This window comes from Meles meles, chromosome 4, assembly GCF_922984935.1.
Source record: "Meles meles chromosome 4, mMelMel3.1 paternal haplotype, whole genome shotgun sequence".
Taxonomy (NCBI): domain Eukaryota; kingdom Metazoa; phylum Chordata; class Mammalia; order Carnivora; family Mustelidae; genus Meles; species Meles meles.
This window is the reverse complement of record NC_060069.1, coordinates 146,672,315-146,693,493: the sequence shown is the minus strand read 5'-3', so window position 1 is coordinate 146,693,493 and position 21,179 is coordinate 146,672,315. Positions and strand designations below refer to the sequence as shown.

The window sequence follows — 21,179 nt, the reverse complement described above, 5'->3', positions numbered from 1 at the left end:
GATAAGCCAGACAAAGTAAAATATTATATGATCTCACTTATTTGTGGGATCTAAAAAAGCCACACTCATAGAAACAGAATAGAATGGTGGTTATCAGGGGCAGGTGGATGGGGGGATTGGGGTGATGTTGTGCAAATTTGAAAGTAGAGGATAAATAAGCTTGAGAGATCTAATGTACAGCATGTTTTTTATAGTCAACAACACTATTATATACTTTAAAACTGTTAAAAGACTAGGTCTTAAATATTCTTACCACAAAAAAGAAATCATAAATATCTGGTGTATTAGTTAAAACTGTGATAGTGATCACATTGCAATATATAAATGGATCAAATAAATACATTGTACAACTTCAGCTCACACAATTATATATAAAATATGTCTCAATTTAAAAATAAATATAGTAAAAAATAAAACAGATAAACTAAAATGAAATATTAAAAATATTCAAATAAAAAGAAGGCAGGAAAGGGAAACAAATGAGTAAAAGAGAAGAAACAAAATTAAAAAAATAATAATAAATAGGAGAGCTAACCCCAAATATATCAGTACTTGCATTTGATATAAATGGTCTGAATGCACTAATTAAAAGACAGAAATTATCAGAATGGCTTTTTTAATGACTCAACTATATGCTATCTACAGGAAACTGGTCCATATGAAATAAACTATGAAACATATGAAATAAATAAAATACATATGAAATAAAACATATGAAATAAATGAAAACATATGAAATAAATAAAAGTAGAAAGGGTAAAGTATAACAAGTAAACACTAATCGAAATGAACCTGGAATGGTGAACTTCATACCAGACAAAGTAGACAATAGAGCAAAATAATAATAATCAGAGATAAAGAGGCAGATTGCATAATGATTAAAGGGCTAATTTACCAAGAAGACTAAACAATTACAAATGTGTATGCACCTAAGTACAGAGCTTCTAAATACATAAAGCAAAAATGACAGAACTGAAAGAAAAAAAAAAAGACAAATCCACAGCTATTATGGAGACTTTAAAAACGTCCCTCTTAGGTAGAATGTTGGTTCCAGGGGTGCCTGGGTGGCTCAGTGGGTTAAGCCACTGCCTTCGGTTCAGGTCATGATCCCAGGGTCCTGGGATCGAGTTCCGCATCGGGCTCTCTGCTCAGCGGGAAGCCTGCTTCTACCCTGCTCCCTCTCTCTCTCTGCCTGCCTCTCTGCCTACTTGTGATCTCTGTCTGTCAAATAAATAAATAAAATCTTTAAAAAAAAAAAAAAGAATGTTGGTTCCAGGGGCTGGTAGGAGAGATTGGGGAGGTGTTGGTCAAAAGATAAAAACTTATAATATTAAGAGGAATAGTTCTAGGGCTTTAATAGATATCATACTAGCTATAATTAACAACACTGTATTACATACTTGAAGGTTGCTAAGACAGTAAATCTTAAATGTCCTCACACACACAAATAATGTTAATTAGGTAAGTGATGATGGTATTAACTAACTCTGTTTGTGGCAATCATTTCCCAAAATATAAGTGTGTCAAATCGTCACATTGTACACTTTAATTTCACACAAAATTATATATAAATTATATCATATATACATAAAAATTATATCTTAATAAAGCTGGGGGGAAAAAACTCTCTTCTTAGTAAGCAAAAGAAATAGTTGACAGAAAGTTAGCAAGGTCATAAAAGAATTTTCCTGATCACATCAAACAACTATAATTAAGTGACATTTATAAAACATTCCACTGAACAACAGCAGAATAGTCTTTCATGTGCAATTTGAAGAAATAAAAGTGGATTATATTCTGGCTTATCAAATAAACCTTAATGAATTTAAAGAATTTACATCACCCAAGGTATGTTCTCTGAAAGTAACGGAATTAAACTAGAAATAAATAGCAGAAATACAACAAGAGAAACTCCACATATTTATAAAGTAAACAACAAGCCTCCAAATAAACCATTGGTCAAAGAAGAAATCTAAAGGAAAATTATAAAATAATTTAAGGTGAACAAAAATGAAAGCTCATATATCAGCATTTATGGAGTGCATCTAAAGCTGTGCTCAGAAGGAAATTTATAGAAATAAATGCTTATGCAGATAGGCTTAGCTTTAAACAGTCCCAATATACATGAATTTCAATTACCATAGCTTAATTAATCAGTCCCCACTAACATGGTTCAATTTTTAATTACTTCAATATATTTACTATGAGTAACTACATGAAGTAAAAACTTCACTTCTAGTTCTTCAGTTCACAAATCAGTACATAAATAACAGATGTGCATCATGATCAGTGACCAATCACCTACTTCTTTCAAAGCTGTCAGTGATTGGTCACTGTACATCTGTTATTCAGTTCATGCACATATAGCAGAGAGTATAAATGCGCTGTCTCCTTGTGTTCCAATGATAAACCCATCTGACATTTTAAAAAATGTACAATAAAAAGAGAAAACTGGCCAACAAAGATGAATGTGCCACAAAAAAGCAAAGTGAAATTTGAATGCAACAGAAACAGAGTAATAGAAAAAATAGCTGAACACGGAAAGGTTGACAATGCTGCCATTCAAAATGGCAATGCAGTCAGAGGAACTCAGTAAAGGTGAACATATTAACAGAATGAGGAAAGTGGTAGTGAAAAGGACTGTAGATATCCCAAAAGTGACAATGACAAAATTTCACATGAAAGGAACATTTGGAAATATTTCACAATAGTTGATGTACGAAGGGTAAATTGTTGGAAACTAATTCAAACTTAGAAAGCAATAAGACAAACTGCCAAGGCATGGACAAGATGCTTGCTCTCATTGTAATTTACATAATGAGAAGTTCAAAGTACTTTTTTTTGCATTTTTACAAACAAAACACTTCAGTTCTCAAAATACTTAATGTCTTAAATTACAATTTACTAAATAAGTATTAACTTCACCTTTTTTTCATTTGTCAACCACTTATAATCCACAGTAAGAAAGGATTTGATGTAGTTATAAAAAATATAAAGTCATTTATAAAAAATATAAAGCCCACTGATTATTAAAATTACTTTGCATAGTTTGGCCTTACATGACCAATTTTTATAGTCCAGAATAACCAGCAAAGAAAGGAAAAAAGGAAAGTCATAATTCCATAATACAAGCTCTTACCTTAAATTAGGAAAACAGCAAAACAAAACAAAACAAAAGTAAACATGGGAAATAAATAATAAAAATGAGGGCAGAAATAAATGAAACAAAAAAAAGAAATAGAAAAAAATGAAGACAAAGTTGATTTCTTTTTTAAAACTCAGTAAAATTGATAAACCACTATTAAATCTGAAAAAGTGAAAAAGAAAGGAGATAAAAATTGCGAGTATACGGAATGAAGGAGAATATACCACTATAGACACCAAAGACATTAAAAGAATCCTAAGATTACACTGAAAAGAACACTGTGCACATAAATTTAAGACAACTTAAATAAAATAGAGCAATTCCTAGGGTGCCTGTGTGGCTCAGTCAGTTAAGCGACCGCCTTCGGCTCAGGTCATGATCCCAAAGTCCTGGGATTGAGGCCCACGTCAGGCTCTCTGCTCAGTGGGGAGCCTGTTTCCCTCTTCCTCTGCCACTCACTCTGCTTGCTTTCTCTCTCTCTCCCTCTCTTTTTCTCTCTATCAAATAAATAAATAAAATCTTTTAAAAAATAAAGCAATTTCTCAAAAATTTATGCAAGGTGAAAGACACCTGAATAATCCTACACCTCTTAAATTTCTTTTTTAATTTGTTTTAGAGATGATATATAGATGATAGATAGATAGATAGATAGATAGATAGATACATAGATAGATAGATACAGAGGGAGGGGCAGAGAGAGGGAGAGAATCTCAATCAGTCTCCCCACTAAGTGCAGAGCCCTGTGTAAGTCTTGATCCTAGGACCCTGAGATCATGACTTGAGCCAAAATCAAGAGTTGGACACTTAACTGACTGAGCCACCCTGGGGCCTGTTAAATTTAATTTCTAGATAAAACCTTTTGAAAATGTAATATACAAGCATAAATAACTTCACTACTTATTTCTATCAAACATTTCAAGAAGAAATAACACCAATTTAATACAATCTCCTCCAGAAAAAAAGGAGATGAGGGGACAATTCCTGACTAATTTTGTGAAGCCAATATTACCCTGATATGAAAACCAAAGACAGTAAGAAAAGAAAACTACAGACCAATATCCCTCTAGAAGTAGAAAAAAAAAATCCTCCCCAAAATATTAACAAATGGAATCAAGTAATATGTAAAACAAAAAAATGGAGTTTATCCCAGGAAAGCAAGGTTGGTTCAATATTTAAAAATCAATCAGTGCAGTCTATTATTAACAGCCTAACGTGAATGCAAACGTGATGCAAAGAAAATTTTTGACAAAATTCAATATTAATTCATGGTTAAAAACCTCAGGAAGTCCTAATCAGAGCAATAAGGAATGTGGGAGGGGTGGTCAAATAGATTATAAGGAAAAAATAAAACTATCTCTACTTACAGGCAATGTGATTTTCTGTGCAGGCAATCTCAAGGAATCTACAAAAAAAAGTTAACATATAAAACTCAAATCATATATTCCCATTTAATAAGAATAAATGATAAGCAATAAAAAACAATTTTAAACATATACATTTATGATAACTGAAAAATAATTAAAATCTATGTTTATGGACTGCAAGACCCAACATAGGAAAGATGTCAACTCTGCTCCAAAGAATCTATAGATAAAACACAGTCACAGGCAAATCCCCAGCAGGACTCCTTTTTTTTTTTTTTCTTTATGTAGATATAGACTAGATTCCAAAATTCACATCGACAAGCAAAGCCATTTTCAAAAGGAATAAAAATGGGAGAATCACAATTTTTAGGCCAATTATAAAATTATAGTGAGATGTTGGTAGACAGATAAATATACGTACAGATCAATGAAAGAGAATGGAGTTTAGAAATAGACCCCCACATATGTGGCCAATTGATGATCTTTTTTTTTTTTTTTTTTTTTTTCAAAAAATCTTCTGTGTTCTATCTATTCATCCCTTCGTCCACTGATAGTTTCATTGTCTCTACAGTTTTTCTTTTTTTGAAGAATATCATATATTGAATTCGTATAGGGTATACCCTTTTCAGATTGGTTACTTTCATTTAGTAATACTCACTTAAAGTTTGTCCATATATTTTCATGTCTTGATAGCTCATTTCTTATTAGCACTGAGTAATTTTCAGTTTTTCAGATGTGTAATAGTTTATGTATGCATTCACCTTCTGAAGGACATCCTGGTTGTTTCCATGTTTCAGCAATTATAAATAAAGCTGCTATAAACATCTGTATATGGGCACCTGGGTGGCTCAGTCACCCAGGTGACTATCTGCCTTCTATCTGCCTTTGGCTCAGGTCATGATCCCAGCCCCATGTAGGGCTTCCTGATCAGCAGGTAATCTGTTTCTCCCTCTACCTCTGCCCCCCACATACTTGTGCTTTCTTCCTCTCTCTCAAATATATAAATAAAATCTTTTAAAAAAATAAAAATATAAAGAAATCTATATACATGTATTTACATGGACATAAGTTTTCAATGCACTTAGGTAAATACCAAGGAATGCAGCTGTTAGATTGTATGGTAAGAATATGTTTGGTTTTGTAAAAAACTGCCAAACTGTCTTCCAAAGTGTCTGTACCGTTTTGCATTCTCACCAGTGACGAATGATAGTTCTTGTTGCTCAACATCCGTACCAAGGTTGTTTACAGTGTTTTGGATTTTGGTGTGTACTGGCATCACATTGTTGTGAATTGACATATGTTAAACATCTTTTCATATGCTTATTTGCCAACTATATATCTTCTTTGGTGTCTGTTTAAGTCTTTTAACCATTTTTTAAAATTGGATTATTCACTGTTTAACTGCTAGTTTTAAGAGTTCTTTGTATATTTTTCATAACAGTCCTTTATCAGATATGTCTTTTGCAAACATTTTATCCCAGACTATGGCTTGCTTTATCATTCCCTTGAGCCATATGGTTTTTACAAAAGTGCAAAAATAATTAAATAGGTAAAATATAGTATTTTCCACAAATGGTTAAGACAAAGCAAGTAGGACATACAAAAAATACTCCAAAAAAACAAACAAAAAAACCCCAAAAATATAATATAACCTCTTACAAAATTTGATTCAAAATTAATCACAGATCTGTACATAAATGTAAAACTACAAAACTTTAAAAAAAATAGAAGAAAATCTTCATTACTTCAATTAGGCAAAGAGTTCTTATATGTTAGATCAAAAGCATGATCCCTACAAAAGAAATAGCAAACCAGAATTCATCAAACTTAAAAATTTGGGGGACACCTGGGTGGCTCAGCCAGTCAAGCGCCTGACTCTTGATTTTGGCTCAGATCATGATCTCAGTGTCATGAGATCAAGTCCCGCATTGGGCTTGGCACAATGCTTTGAGCCTGCTTAAGATTCTCTCTCTCTCTCTCAAAAATAAATAAATAAATAAATAAATAGTAAAAAAATACAAAATTTCCTTCTGTGAAAGACACTGTTAAGAGAATAAAAACATAACTTACAGACCAGAAGAAGTTATCTGCAAGTCACATATCTGACAAGGATTTTTACTTAGAATATATAAAGAACCCTCTAAACCCACCAGTAGAAAACAAAAAATCCAATCTAAAAAGTCAAAAGAGGGGCACCTGCGTGGTTCAGTAGGTTAAGCGTCAGCTCTCAGTTTTGGCTCGGGTTCTGATCTCATGGGTCACGAAATTCAGCCCATACAGGGCTCCATCTCAGTAAGAGTCTGCTTAAACATTCTCTCTGCCCCTTTCTAATTCTCTCTCTCTCTCTCTCTCTCAAATAAATAAATAAATCTTACAAAAAATGAAAATAGTCCAAAATGTGAGTGGACATTCACTAAAGAGGATATACAGACAGCTAGTAAGCACATCAAAAGATATTCAACAATACTGATTAGCCATTAGGAAAAGACAAATTTAAACCACTAGAAGATATCATCACATACCTATTAGAATGGCTAAAATAAACAATACTGACAATACCAAGTGCTAACAAAGACACAGAACATCTGTAATTCTTGTATATTGTTAATAAGAATGCAAAATGGTAAAGCCACTTGGAAAAATAGCTTGATAGTTTCTAACAAAGTTACCTGTACTCATTATATCCTCATATGACCACCACATTCCTGAGAATTTACACCTAGAGAAATAAAAATATATGTTCACAAAATAATCCGTACATGAATATTTACAGCAGTTCAATTTGTAATCACCCCAAACTGGAAACAATCCAAATGTTCTTCAATAGATAAATGAAAAACACACTGTGTTTTAGCCATAGAATGCAGTACTACTCAATAATAAAAAGTAATGAACTATTTATACATCAAACAACTTGGATAAATCTCAGTGGCATTATGAGGAGTCAAAGACGTCAGTCTCAAGTTTACATAGTGTATGATTCTATTTATATGAAATTCTTTAAGAGACAAAACTATAGTGACAGAAAACAGATCAGTATTTGCTAAGGATTGGGAGTAGGAAAGGGAGGGAAGAGTATAAATTTGTACAAAGGGAAACCAAGAAGGATTTTTTTAGGGTGGTAAAATTGTTCTTATCCTGATCAAATTCATTCATGTGTTAAAGTGTATAGAACTGTACACCAAAAATAGTCAATTTTACTGTGTGTGAATTTAAAAATTTTAATTTTTTAAGTTAATTCTTAGAAAAAGTAGTACATCTGGGTGAACTAATTTTAAGATGATTTTATCTTGAGATGCTCCTTTGAATCATTTTTATATCTTTTATCTTCCTATACATTTCCAATTTTATCATAAACCATTTCTTTTGCCTCTTTGCTTTTTCTTGCTGTTAGTACTTTTAGCATCATTCATTATTGAATTAATTTAGAACTCTATCCTTAGGGCACTTTGGTGTCTCAGTGGGTTAAGCCTCTGTCTCCGGCTCAGGTCATGGTCTCAGGGTCCTGGGATTGAGCCCCACATCGGGCTCTCTGCTCAGCAGGGAGCCTGCCTCCCCAGTCTCTCTCTGCCTGCCACTCTGCCTACGTGTGATCTCTCTCTCTGTGTCAAATAAATAAAATCTTAAACAAAAACAAAAACAAAAAACCTCTATCCATATATTTTGAGGAAAGCCAGATATACGGTACCTGGGCTACATTCTTCAACTTTTATGCCCATGGGGATCTGATGTGCATCAAAAAAGATGTTTTACTCCTCCCCATCAGAAGTCATTTGGGAGATCTAAATTAGGTCCTTGAAAATTCACCACATGATATCAATGTGGGTGTTCCACTAACCACTCTTTGAAAAGCACTGCGCTAGAGGCACATAAAATTTTTAAAATGCGAACTTCTTTAGTTAGTTGAGAGTCTCTCCAAAAAATGACTCAATGAAGAACTTCAGTTACTGTAATCTAGAAGGTATTCACAGATTGACCTATGAGGGTATAGTCATCATGACCAGTAATTGGTAATGCACTGGCTGATTGCTAGAGATTTGATTTTTGAACACAATATATTAAGAGGGTTACTCTGATATAGTTCTCTCCCACAACTTTCACAAAAAATGGATCAAGTATTTTTCACAAGAAAAATATAATCACAAATTGTATTTCCCCCAAGGACATAATCACAAGTTGTAGATGTGCTTAGCAAAATATCAAAAAACAAAGCTTCAACTATGAACAATGTATTTGTTTAAATATTTAAATAATACCGAGCCCTTTAAATGGATATATTTGTATCTGCATGTGTGTATTTGCATAGATACATATATATACAAATGCAATACATATATATATGTATATACATGTATATTCATACACATTAGTGTATATATAAATGTTCTTGATAATAATTCCAGGTATTAAGTATTAGGCATCACTGTTTGTATTCATTTCCTTGTTTCAACTTGAAAGGAACCTATTCCTTTCACTTTACAGGTGACACTTTATTAATCACTTTACAGATAATAAAATCAAGAACTAATTAAACAATGCTTACTATCCTATTAAATTATGTTGATTTTCTTTTTTTGATATTGTGCTACAGTTATATAAGATACCATCACTACAGGAAGCTGGGTCATGGGTTCAAGGGATTCTATGTCTACTTTTGCAACTTCTGATAAGTCTGTAACCATTTCAAAATAAAGACTTAAAATAAACTTTGGTGCATCCAAGTATTTGAAGGCTTTCTTAAACTAAAATAGGAAAGTATGGAGACTTACCCTTACCCTTAATCCTCTTTATATATCAAACTAAAATTTAGAAACAGCTTTAGAAAAGAAGTCTCCTATGAATTTTGGAGGCAGGGAAGGGTAGGGGATAGTAGACTGAAGACCAGTAAGAGTCCTTGGCCTTGGTGCTATTGGGTCATGGGATCACTTTGGATGATTTCTTTTCATGTAATAGAGGATCCAACACAAACTCACTTAAAAGGTAATGCACTGGCTCATGCAGTCTAGAGGATGTTAAAGTTTCTGATATGGTTTGATAAGGACGCCAATCTATTTCTCTGTCATTCACTGAGCTCTGCCCACCTTGATATAACAGGTTGGTCCTGAGACTGTCTTTCCTCCCGATAACAAAGTATTTGTAGCAGTTCTAGACCTCATATCAAGACACCACACCGTCCAGAAGAAAAGATGGTGTTTCCTCTCCCAAACTCTGAATAACCACCATGGCCTTCACTCGGACTGGAAAGAACTCCTGTGACACTCCGGAAGCAATGACCATGACCATGACCAGGGAGATGGAATTGCACTACAGGCTCTGCCAATTAAAGTCCACTTGTGAATCTGGAGATCATGTCAACTACCCAGAGAGTTCAAAAAGAGAAGCAATTCAAACAGAAATTTGTACTGATTAACACTTGTTTTGCTTGTGGCTAACTGCATTTTCCAAATATGGCTGCAACAATAGCACTCATCCTACTTGTTCTTCTTAAAATGGGATCTTCACGTACCTTCCATCAAGTTGTAGTGTCTATGTCACCCTTTCTTTGATAACTATCAGACCCTTGTGACTGTCTTATCCAAGACTGTGGCAGTGAGGTAATGTGACTTTCAAGGCTAGATCACAAATGCCATTCACTTCAGCCTTGATCTCTTGCGGTTTGGGTTCTTCACACTCAGCTGCCATGCTGTAAGGAAGCCCAAGCAACCTGAACAAAGGCATCTCTTCATCAGAGAAAACTTTCTTTGAAGACCAAAATTCCATTAGGATCTCCCTTACACATATTCCTAATACCATAGGAATATACTTTTCTGTACTTTTCTTACACACCTTTAAAACAAAAGTGACCAATTAATTGCTTGAGTACATATTCATTCACAGACATCTTCCTCACAAGAATTTAATCCCAGGAGGACATCAACTGAGTCTGCCTTATTCTTGTCATCCTTACAGCTAGAATGCCTGCCATATAACAAGCAGTCAACAAAAGTCAACTGAATTCAAAAAGGAATACAACTGCCAAGCAACTGGCAGTACCTCCCTTCAGGTATTTGATCTTAAGGGTGAGGTAAACCTCTTTCAGATGACTTGAAAGCCTACAGAAAGACCTTGGCTATTGTACTAAAAATTCAATGCTCACCAAGTTTAAATCTGCAAAAGCTGGACACCCAAGGGATATTGGTTTGCACCCCAAACTAGAGTTATGTGGCACCACACACCTCTTTTTATTGGCAGAAGTATCTTCCCTTTGAAGTCCTCTCAGAAAGTTCTGGAATCCTTATCAGGATGTGTCACATGTGCTGGTGGAATGGATCATCTTATTTCAGAGACACCTCTATGTTCTGCTTTCTTTACCAAAACCAAAACAGTGATGCAGTCATAGCTGTGAGTTAGTCATACATGTTAGTTTTATCGACAATTTGGACCAACTAATTCCCCATACTGTGGGAGAAAAGGGGACTGCCTGGCCTCCACCCACTAGGTAAAGGATGGATGGTACTAATGCTGGAGAAGCAACAACAATGTCCACTGCAGACAAACTCACATTTAAATTACAGAACTGTGCCTGCCTAACATTTTGGTTGGATTAACTAGAAATATTTCTTCTTTCCTTCATATGACAGATCCATTTAATGATGTATGTAGGGTGAAAGATACATTTTGCTTAATTGGCTAGCCTGCTTGTTTTTGTTTTTGTTTTTGTTTTCTTTTTGAAAGAGAGAGAGGGAGAGAGAAGGAGGAGCAGAGGAAGAAGGAGAGAGAGAATCTTGAGCAGGCTCCTTGCTCGGCACAGAACCCAACACAGGGCTCCACCTTCTCATGGCACTGAAATCATAATTTGAGCTGAAATCAAGTGTCAGAAACTTAACTGACTGAGACACCAAGGTGCCCCATTTTTTTTTTAATAATTAGAGAATTAAATTAGTATTTCATTTCTTTAACAAGATGCCTTGATAGAGTGGGTATCCAAATATTGGTTAAATTTTATGAGTGTGTACTCAGACTATGTTTACATAGGTCTAGTGTTTTTCAAGGATTTTACCGCCAGTTTAAAAAATGAATCAATTAAAGCAACCAAGTAACTTACTCTTTTTAAGAGGCTTAATCAATAACCAAGTGCTAACACAATCGCATTTTGTCTGCACAATGTAAATTCAACCAGTTGAAAAGGTGGGGAGAGTTGGAGAATAGGCAAGCATTTTCTTTCTTCTGCAAGTTAACATATAACTGATTTATTACTCCTTTCTCCTCCACTCCCAAATTCACTTGTAATTTTATCAGATCAACTGGGTGTCTTGGCACCATAAAGCCTCAATATATATTCAAGCTGTTTGCCCAGTAAATTAACTGCAATATTATAGGAGCATTTTTCATATGCAAATGTGCACTATGAAATGCACCAAACTGAAAACCAACAGCAGTTTCCTCTAAAACTTGAAAATCAACCCTTAAAATTTATCTTCTTTAACCATCTGGTCATGATGCTAAATGACTTGGTAGAAAATTTTGTCTCACATTTTTACTGGCTTGAGAGAGGGTAAATTTTTGTTTTTAATATATTCTATGAATCTTGCATTCAAAAAAACCAGTAGAGAGGCACTGATATTGGCATAAATTGTGAAAAGTTCAGATACCTATTGTGTATGTATACTATTTTTGATCTTCTAGAATTGTTCCTTTCCACATACTCCCACTTAATGTTTCACTGTTATTCTTCTCTAGCCACACAGTTCTTCTTTTCAAAAAATGGTTTATGCATAGAAAGAGATCTTTTCATCCCTTTATTCTTTTACTTTCTTGTCCTGATGAATTAACGTTCATCCCCCCGTTTTAATTACACCTGGCCGTCTTCAACCTGATTTCCTTTAGCCTGTCAAGTGCAAAGCTCTGTGCATATCCACTGAGTTGTTTTTTTTTTTTAATCCAAAATAAACTATTTGTTTCATGATTTTTAGACCAGTAAATTTTTGAATAATTGGATATTCTTCTTCACAAATTTGGAGAGACTTTTTTTTTAATTTTTATTTATTTGACAGAGAGAAATCATAAGGAAGCAAAGAGGCAGGCAGGGGGCCAGGGAAGCAGGCTCCCTGCTGAGCAAAGAGCCTGAAGCAGGGCTTGATCCCAGGACCCTGAGATCATGACCTGAGCCAAAGGCAGAGGCTTAACCCACTGAGCCATCCAGGCGCCCCTGCGGAAAGATATTTTGCTCCTCTGTATCTCTTAAGATTTGGATATAGGGAGAGCTCTGAGATTTCCTGGAACAGAAGAGGAGTACAAGCCATTTTACTTATAGAAAAGGAAAGTATGTCAACTGAGCAACTATAAGAAGACATGTCCAAATGTAAGATTTTAGAACTTGAAAACCGCATCTTTATCTTTTCTCTCTGACCTAAATATAGTCCTCATCTAAATTATAGTTTTAATAAAAAATGCAAAGCTAATTTCCTGAATCAACATAATATTCTGCAGTAGAAAACATTAGGAACAGGCCTTCAAGAGGAGAATTTTCACCACCAGTGACTTCCTTTAGCTGTTTCCTCTTCTGTCTCCAAATATCCTTGAAAGGGCTACAATACAAGGTGTCTTAAAACAAAAATATATTGATTTCCAGTGGCCTCTGGCAAACATTAACACCTTTTCTTACTTATATAACTTAATCTTTAACCAGAAAAGAAGAGCAAGGAGAAGAAAAGCAAACAGAAAAGAAGGGGGGGGGGGAGAATAAAAGAGAGGAGAGGAGAAGAGGCTAGAAGAGAGGAGAGAAGGAGAAGAGAAAGAAGAGAAGAGAAGGAGAAGACAAGTAAAGAAAAGAAAAACACTGTTTTGCAATGATAGGTTTGTCTTATATTCTTGGGGGGACACACACCAAGCAATTTAGTATTTACATGATCAAAGGAATTTTCATGCTTTTTGTTCATGCTTTTTGTTTGTTACTGGAATAACTAACTAATTAACCCAAACACCAGTGGTCCCAGAGAAGGCAGTTAGTGGTTCTGCTCTCGTGAATTCCTCCCAGGAGAAACACCTTTGCAGCTGGTCACAGTGTGGAAAGGACTCTCTGTCCATCCATATTCTACACATACCTCATCCAACCTGAATTACAATGGAGTGGCCAGCACCCCGTTCCACCACCACCCAAGCACTCTAATGATGTCACACAGACTTGTTTTCAGATCCTAAACCCTGCTCCAGCTTCTCTTCATAACGTCTTGTCTTGTTCCCCTCCAACAGTAAGGAGGAAATTACAGCACAAATCTCAAGAGTTGTTGTAAAGGTTAAATGAAATAATATATCAAAGATGTATGACACATAAGTTTTTCTTGAAAATAAATTCCCAGTCTCACCCTTTTTCATCAAAGATTTAGAATAAGGTTGTTCTTCTTTGAAGTCTTTTCCTGATGCATATGGAGAGAGTTGAGGAAAACCTTCAAATGTCAACTCTAACAACATTCAAATAGACTGACTCTTTAACAATCAAACATTTTTTGATTTTCCATACAGCAAAAGGTATACCTCCATTCCCCAATAATAGTGCAATAATTTAATACAGAGAAAGCTGGTTCTCTCTTGTATTTTTCTTCAAAAAAAAAAAACCTCATCTGAACATTATAAACAAATACAAAGCACTACTCTCTGCCATGCACACGTATTAGTCATTTAATCTTCAAAATCCTAGTATTATTATTACACCCAGTTTAGAGCTGAGAAAATGAGATAACAGAAGATTTAATTTTCCGAGGGCGCCAAGCAAACAGATAGTACAACTGTGCTCTAAACCATGTAGAATCTATGCTTTTATACTACTATACACTGTCTCCCCATGGATGAGATTTTATAACTGGACCATTCTAATGTCATTAAAGCCTAGCATTAATGGGTCCTACAAGCATGGGTCCTACAAGATGTGAACCATTTCTTTCCTAGGAGATATCTGTGATGACCCTCTTGAGATGATAAGATGCAATTTTCTTTTTTTTTAAGATTGTATTTATTTATTTGAGAGAAAGAGAGAGTGCATGAGAGCACAAGGAGGGGAGGGACAGAAGGAGAGGGAGAAGCAGGTTCCCCATGGAGCAGGGAGCCAGAAACAGGGCTTGATCCAGGACCCCAGGATCATGACCTGAGCTGAAGGCAGATATTTAAACAACTGAGACATCCATTCAATTTTTTATCCAGAGGTAAAACAGTACATTTACAACACATCTGTGCAACTCTATTCGCTAACAGTATGGCATTGAGCAGCAGGACAAACGGCCTTAAAATAAACGTCTTTGATGATTTAAACTATTTTTACGATTATTAACAAATATCATTCACAATGTGTTCATTTCTCCTCTTTCACTCACAGTTAAGTATGAGAATTGCAAATCTGTGGAAACTTGAAGTATCTAACACGGCAACTTCTGGAAATGGTACAAACCTCACATTTCACAGCCACCTATTACCTGGTGATTAGAATGAGTATGACAGATCTTGGGCTTGATTCTGGTGGGTTTTAAATCACAATTTATTGCCTCAAAATAAAATTTCCTCCATCATCTACATTTGCTGGCCTAGGTTCTATGGTGATCATGGTATGTCCCTCAGTAGCTCAAAACACTTCTGTGGTGGATGCTGTGATGTGCTCTCCCAGAACCGAAACACTTATGCTGTGTGTGTCTAAAGAGAATCATTTCACCCAAAGTCCTACTCCTTCCTCTGGGTCAGCCCACATCCAGTGATGGTTAATGTCAGGACATAAGGCCCTGGTCCCTTTGTGTCTACTTCGTACACTCTAGGACCTTCTCAGTTCCACAACACCCCATAGGATCATTTCATTCTCCCAGAGGTGTTGATGTTAAGAGCACTCTCCAATAAATCTCCTGCTACAATTGTACCTGTTTTCGAGTCTCCCCTGGGAGCCCAACCTGCACCAACTGTTTAACAAAAGAAGTCTGCAGATCATCTGGGGCAAAGATTTCCTACCTTCTGCAGATGACATTGGCCTTGTCCTATCTTTTTACATGATGAACACTATTTGTATTCTGTGATATACTGGCACAGTCCTTCTGGCACGGACATTTTCTCAGGTCAATATAATTATGAAAATTGCTTCGGTCAAGGGCTGTCATTGAAGGACTTCATTGTAAACTCAAGACGCAAGTTAATCCTATAACATCATCTAAGAAATACTTAAAATTCAATGTTGATAAACATATAATGTATTTTTATCCCCAGGGGTACAGGTCTGTGAATCGCCAGGTTTACACACTTCACAGCACTCACGATAGCACATACCCTCCCCAATGTCCATAGCCCCCTCCCCCTCTCCCAATCCCACTTCCCCCCAGCAACCCCCAGTTTATTTTGTGAGATTAAGAGTCATTTATGGTTTGTCTCCCTTGGAAGGGGAGGCGAACCATAAGAGACTATGAACTCTGGAAAACAACCTGAGGGTTTTGAAGGGTCAGGGGTGGGAGGTTGGGGGAACAGGTGGTGGGTAATGGGGAGGGCACGTTTTGCATGGAGCACTGGGTGTTGTGCAAAAACAATGAATACTGTTACGCTGAAAAAATAAATAAAATGGGAAAAAAATTTAATGTTGAAACAGTACATGAATGACACAAAACAGTCTATAAAACAAGCAGTAATAACTTTACTGGGTCATTGACTATACTGTGAAATTCAAATCTCTTAACAGTGGTCAACAATCCAGTTGAAAATTATGATTTTAATGATCATAAAATGTCAAAAACTATTCATTTCAGTTAAGACAATGTTTTTCTGCAAAATCCTCCTTTTCTCCCAATTTTTCAGGAGTATATATTCACCTCTGCAGATTTTTTCATTTTCTTTACTCCAGATGGAGAAGTTTTCATTGTAACAAATGGAGAAAAAAACTTCAAAACAAGGTATGGTCCATCACAAGGAGCTTTTTACAATTACTAAAAAATATGAGAGTGTCTTCTTTACATACATTAATCTTGTCGATAATCTTTTTTATTTACAAAAATAGAATATCATAAACAGAAAAAAGTTCTGTTGGACTATAGCTTAAAAACAGACCAAAAAAAAAGGCAAGGGGAGAGGCTTGTGTGGCTTAGTTGGTTAAGCATCTGACTCTTGGTTTTGGCTCAGGTCATGATCTCAGTGTCATGGGATCAAGCACATAGGATCAAGCACTATTTGTTTGCTTGATAGGGCTCTGTGCTCAGTGCATAATCTGCTTGCAACTCTCTCTTCCTTTCCCTCTGCCCCTCCCTTCCCATCCCTACCCTGCTCTCATGTGCTCACTCCCTCTCTAAAAATAAATAAATCTTGGGGCGCCTGGGTGGCTCAGTGGGTTAAAGCCTCTGCCTTCAGCCCAGGTCATGATCTCAGGGTCCTGGGATCGAATCCCGCGTCGGGCTCTCTGCTTGGCAGGGAGCCTGCTTCCTCCTCTCTCTCTGCCAGCCTCTCTGCCTACTTGTAATTTCTCTCTGTCAAATAAATGAATTAATCTTTAAAATAAATAAATAAATAAATCTTTTAAAAAAAGGCAAAAACAAAATAGCATCTCATTAACAACAAAATCTTGTGTTTTTACAAAACCACTCTGGACTTACAGCACCCATTGGTAACTATGAGCTCTTAAATGAACCTAAATTTTCCAAAGGATCGAAAATCTGACCATAAGACTAAGATTCATAAGTTATTATTGTATTCACTAGCATAGTAACTTTTCACCCAGTTATTATTTTTATTGATCTTATATTATCTCTTTATTTAGAGAGATCTTTATATTATTTCTATATTTTCAGAGAAAACCAGAGTTTATCTCTAGTTCAAAAAGATAAGTGACTCAAACAAAAATTTGTACTCAATTACTCATTTCACTTATAGGTGACTATATTTTCCAAATATGACTGCAACAATAGCACTCATCCTACATTTTTCTTAAAATGGGATCTTCACATACCTTCCATCAAGTTGTAGCCCTTTCTGTAGCCCTATGTCACTCTTTCTTTGATAACTATCAGACCCTTGTGACTGTCTTATCCAAGACTGTGGCAGTGAGGTAATGTGACTTTCAAGGCTAGATCACAAACCCATTCACTTCAGCCTTGATCTCTTGCGGTTTGGGTTCTTCACACTCAGCTGCCATGCTGTAAGGAAGCCCAAGCAACCTGAACAAAGGCATCTCTTCATCAGAGAAAACTTTCTTTGAAGACCAAAATTCCATTAGGATCTCCCTTACACATATTCCTAATACCATAGGAATATACTTTTCTGTACTTTTCTTACACACCTTTAAAACAAAAGTGACCAATTAATTGCTTGAGTACATATTCATTCACAGACATCTTCCTCACAAGAATTTAATCCCAGGAGGACATCAACTGAGTCTGCCTTATTCTTATCATCCTTACAGCTAGAATGCCTGCCATATAACAAGCAGTCAACAAAAGTCAACTGAATTCAAAAAGGAATACAACTGCCAAGCAACTGGCAGTACCTCCCTTCAGGTATTTGATCTTAAGGGTGAGGTAAACCTCTTTCAGATGATTTGAAAGCCTACAGAAAGACCTTGGCTATTGTACTAAAAATTCAATGCTCACCAAGTTTAAATCTGCAAAAGCTGGACACCCAAGGGATATTGGTTTGCACCCCAAACTAGAGTTATGTGGCACCACACACCTCCTTTTGTTGGCAGAAGTATCTTCCCTTTGAAGTCCTCTCAGAAAGTTCTGGAATCCTTATCAGGATGTGTCACATGTGCTGGTGGAATGGATCATCTCATTTGCCCAGAGACACTTCTATGTCCTGCTTTCTTTACCAAAACCACAACAATGACACAGTCTTAGATGTAAGTTAGTTATAGATGTTAGCTCTACTGACATTTTGGACCAGATAATACCTTGTTTTGTAGGGGAGGACGGGACTCTTCTGAGCATGTTGGGGTGTAGCAACATCCCTGGCTTCCTCTCATCATACAGCAGTAATAACATCTCCTATCCCTACCACACACACCCCCACTGAATTGTCATCACTAAAAATGTCTCTGGACAGCACCAGATACCCTGTGGCAGGAAAAACGGCCAGTATTTGAGAACTATAGGCCATAGAGAAAACACAGACAGACTGCCAGGCAGTCATCAGAAAAGCTGGCATCATAGCCACACACTTCTAGATGTGTCTCTGAAGGCAAAGGAAACAAAAGCAAAAATAAACTATTTGGACTACAGCAAAATAAGAAGCTTTTGCACTGCAAAGAGAACCTTCAATAAAACAAAAAAGCAAACTACTGCGTGGGAGAAAGTATTTGTGTGTGATATATCCTAAATGGGGTTATATCTAAAATATATGAGGAACATGTATAACTCAACACCAAAAAAAGGAACAAGCTGATTAAAAAATGGGCAGAGGACCCAAATAGACATTTTTCCAGAGAAGACACACAGATGGCCAACAGACACATGAAAAGATGCTCAACATCATTCATCATCAGGGAAATCCAGATCAAAACTACAGTGAGTTATCACCTTATGTATGTGAGAATGGCTGAAAAAAAAATTTTTTTAAATCAGCAAGAATTGGTGAGAATGTGGAGAAAAAGGAACCCTCATTCCCTGCTAGTGGAAGTGTAAACTGATGCAGCCACGATGGAATGCAGTGTGGAGGTTCCTCAAAAAATCAAAAATAAAAATATCACATGATCCAATGATTCCACTACTAGGTATATGCCCAAAAGAAATGAAAATACTAATTCAAAAGGATATATGCACCCCTATGTTTACTGCAGCACTATTTACAATAGCCAAGTTAAGGAAACAACATAAGTATCCATCGATAGAGAAACGGATAAGGAAGATGTGGTATATATATATATAAATGAAATGACATATAATGGAATATTACACAGCCATGAAAAGGAGGAGATCTTATAATTTGCAACAACATGGATGGACCTTGAGGTTAAAATAAGTAAAACTGAGAAAGTTAAATATCATATCATTTCACTCATATGTGAAATAAAAAATGAAACAAATGAATAAACAAAAAGAATCAGACCTATAAATACAGAAAACAAACTGATGGTTGCCAGAAGGAAGGAGCATGAGGGAGGTGGGCAAATGCATAAAGAGAAATGTGAGATGCAGGCTTCCAGTCGGAATGAATGAGTCATGGGAATAAAAGGCACAGCAGAAGGAATACCAACAATGATATTGTAATAATAGTGTTTTAGGCTGCCAGATGGTAGCTATACTTGTAGAGAGTGTAGTATAACAAATACAGAAGTTGAGTCACTGTGTTGTACCCAAGACTAATGTGGCACTGTGTGTCAGTAACACTGTAAACAATTTAAGAAAGAAAGAAAGAAAGAGGGGGGAAGAGAGAGAGAGAGATTGAGAGAGAAAAAGGAAGGGAGGGAGGAACAGAGAAAAGGAAAAGAAAAGCTTCCAGGCACCCATTAAGCCTCCATGCTATCTGTGTTGATAATCAAGGGTGTCAGTGACCACACAGTGTGGCTTGTGTCCTCTCCAGCTTCCCTTCAGAGCCAGTTCCAGGTGGGTCTCGCCTGATGATCCATTGTCTCATTCTGTCCCACACAGAGTGCATGTACCTACTGACCCTCAACAGACAAGAGTTATTCACCGTCCTCTAAGGTTATCCTCAGCAATAAAAGCCACAGAGTTATGCTTTCATGCAATCATTATCTTTCAGAGGTCTTAGACGAAGAATTCTTTTATACCTATTCTATCTTTTATTGTAATCCCTCTTCATAAGGTCTGGAATAATACCTAATGACCCAGCCAAAGTGCAAAGGATAGACCCACACTACACTCAGGACCCCCACTATCTTCTCAAAGGGCTTCTTCATGACTCAGGACATACCCAAATATATAGGAATCCAAAGGTGAGCAAGGCCCAGACTCAGCCTGGCGCCTTAACTATAATTGTGTATGATATAAGTAATGCTCATAGCAAAACAGAGGAATAAGTAATTATAATGAGCTTCCATTCATATTTCTATTCCCAAATCTAGCCAGAAAACATTAGTGAAGAACTATTAGCTAACATTTGCTTTGTAACAATGATGTTCACTTACAGTGATACTAGGCTAGTAAGTGTCATGAAATGATTCTCACTCCACATTCTTTAAAGGAGCCCAGGCTTTTCCAATGGTCACATTCCAAATAAGAGTCCCTCCAAGACAGTTCCACATTTCAATACATTAAAATTGATGTTGTCTCCTGAGTCCTAAGCAGTAGAGATACAATAACTCCCATGGCTTTCTGCTTTCCTGCTGGTCTGTTTACAGAGGAGGCAGCCTGCTTGCAAATTATTGAAACAGAAAAGCCAGATAATGATGTGTTTTGAGAACAGCCTCTGAAATATTGCTCGTCCTCACTCCCTCTTGCGTTTCAGGGCTGTCTATATTACCTGACTGTGAGAGTTCTAGCTTAATGGGACTGAGGAAGCTGTGGCCCAGCGCCCACATCTCTCTCTTTACAAAGCATGGTTTCCTGTACAGAGAGTATAAACACTCCCAGGAAACACGGGCTGGCCACTGTCTGTGATTTTAAAGCTTCTCTGTGCAAATATTCTCACCTAGGATTTTAAAAAGGAGAAAGATGAGAATTTGTCTTCCTTGTTGATAATATCCCATGCTCCCTAGATGAATTTCAGGCAGCTTTCCAGACTGATTG

At 36.2% G+C, this 21,179-nt stretch overlaps 1 long non-coding RNA gene across 4 annotated transcripts in view; it reads right to left on the bottom strand.

Annotated features, from left to right (window-relative positions):
* Window positions 1-21,179, bottom strand: part of LOC123940098 — a 315,785-nt gene that overhangs the window by 206,011 nt on the left and 88,595 nt on the right. For all 4 annotated transcript variants that reach the window (XR_006818031.1, XR_006818028.1, XR_006818029.1 and 1 more), the window contains 2 exons: window positions 7,179-7,228; window positions 4,510-4,547 (listed from right to left, as the gene is read on the bottom strand). This is a non-coding gene — a long non-coding RNA (uncharacterized LOC123940098). The remainder of the gene's footprint in view (window positions 1-4,509; window positions 4,548-7,178; window positions 7,229-21,179) is intronic.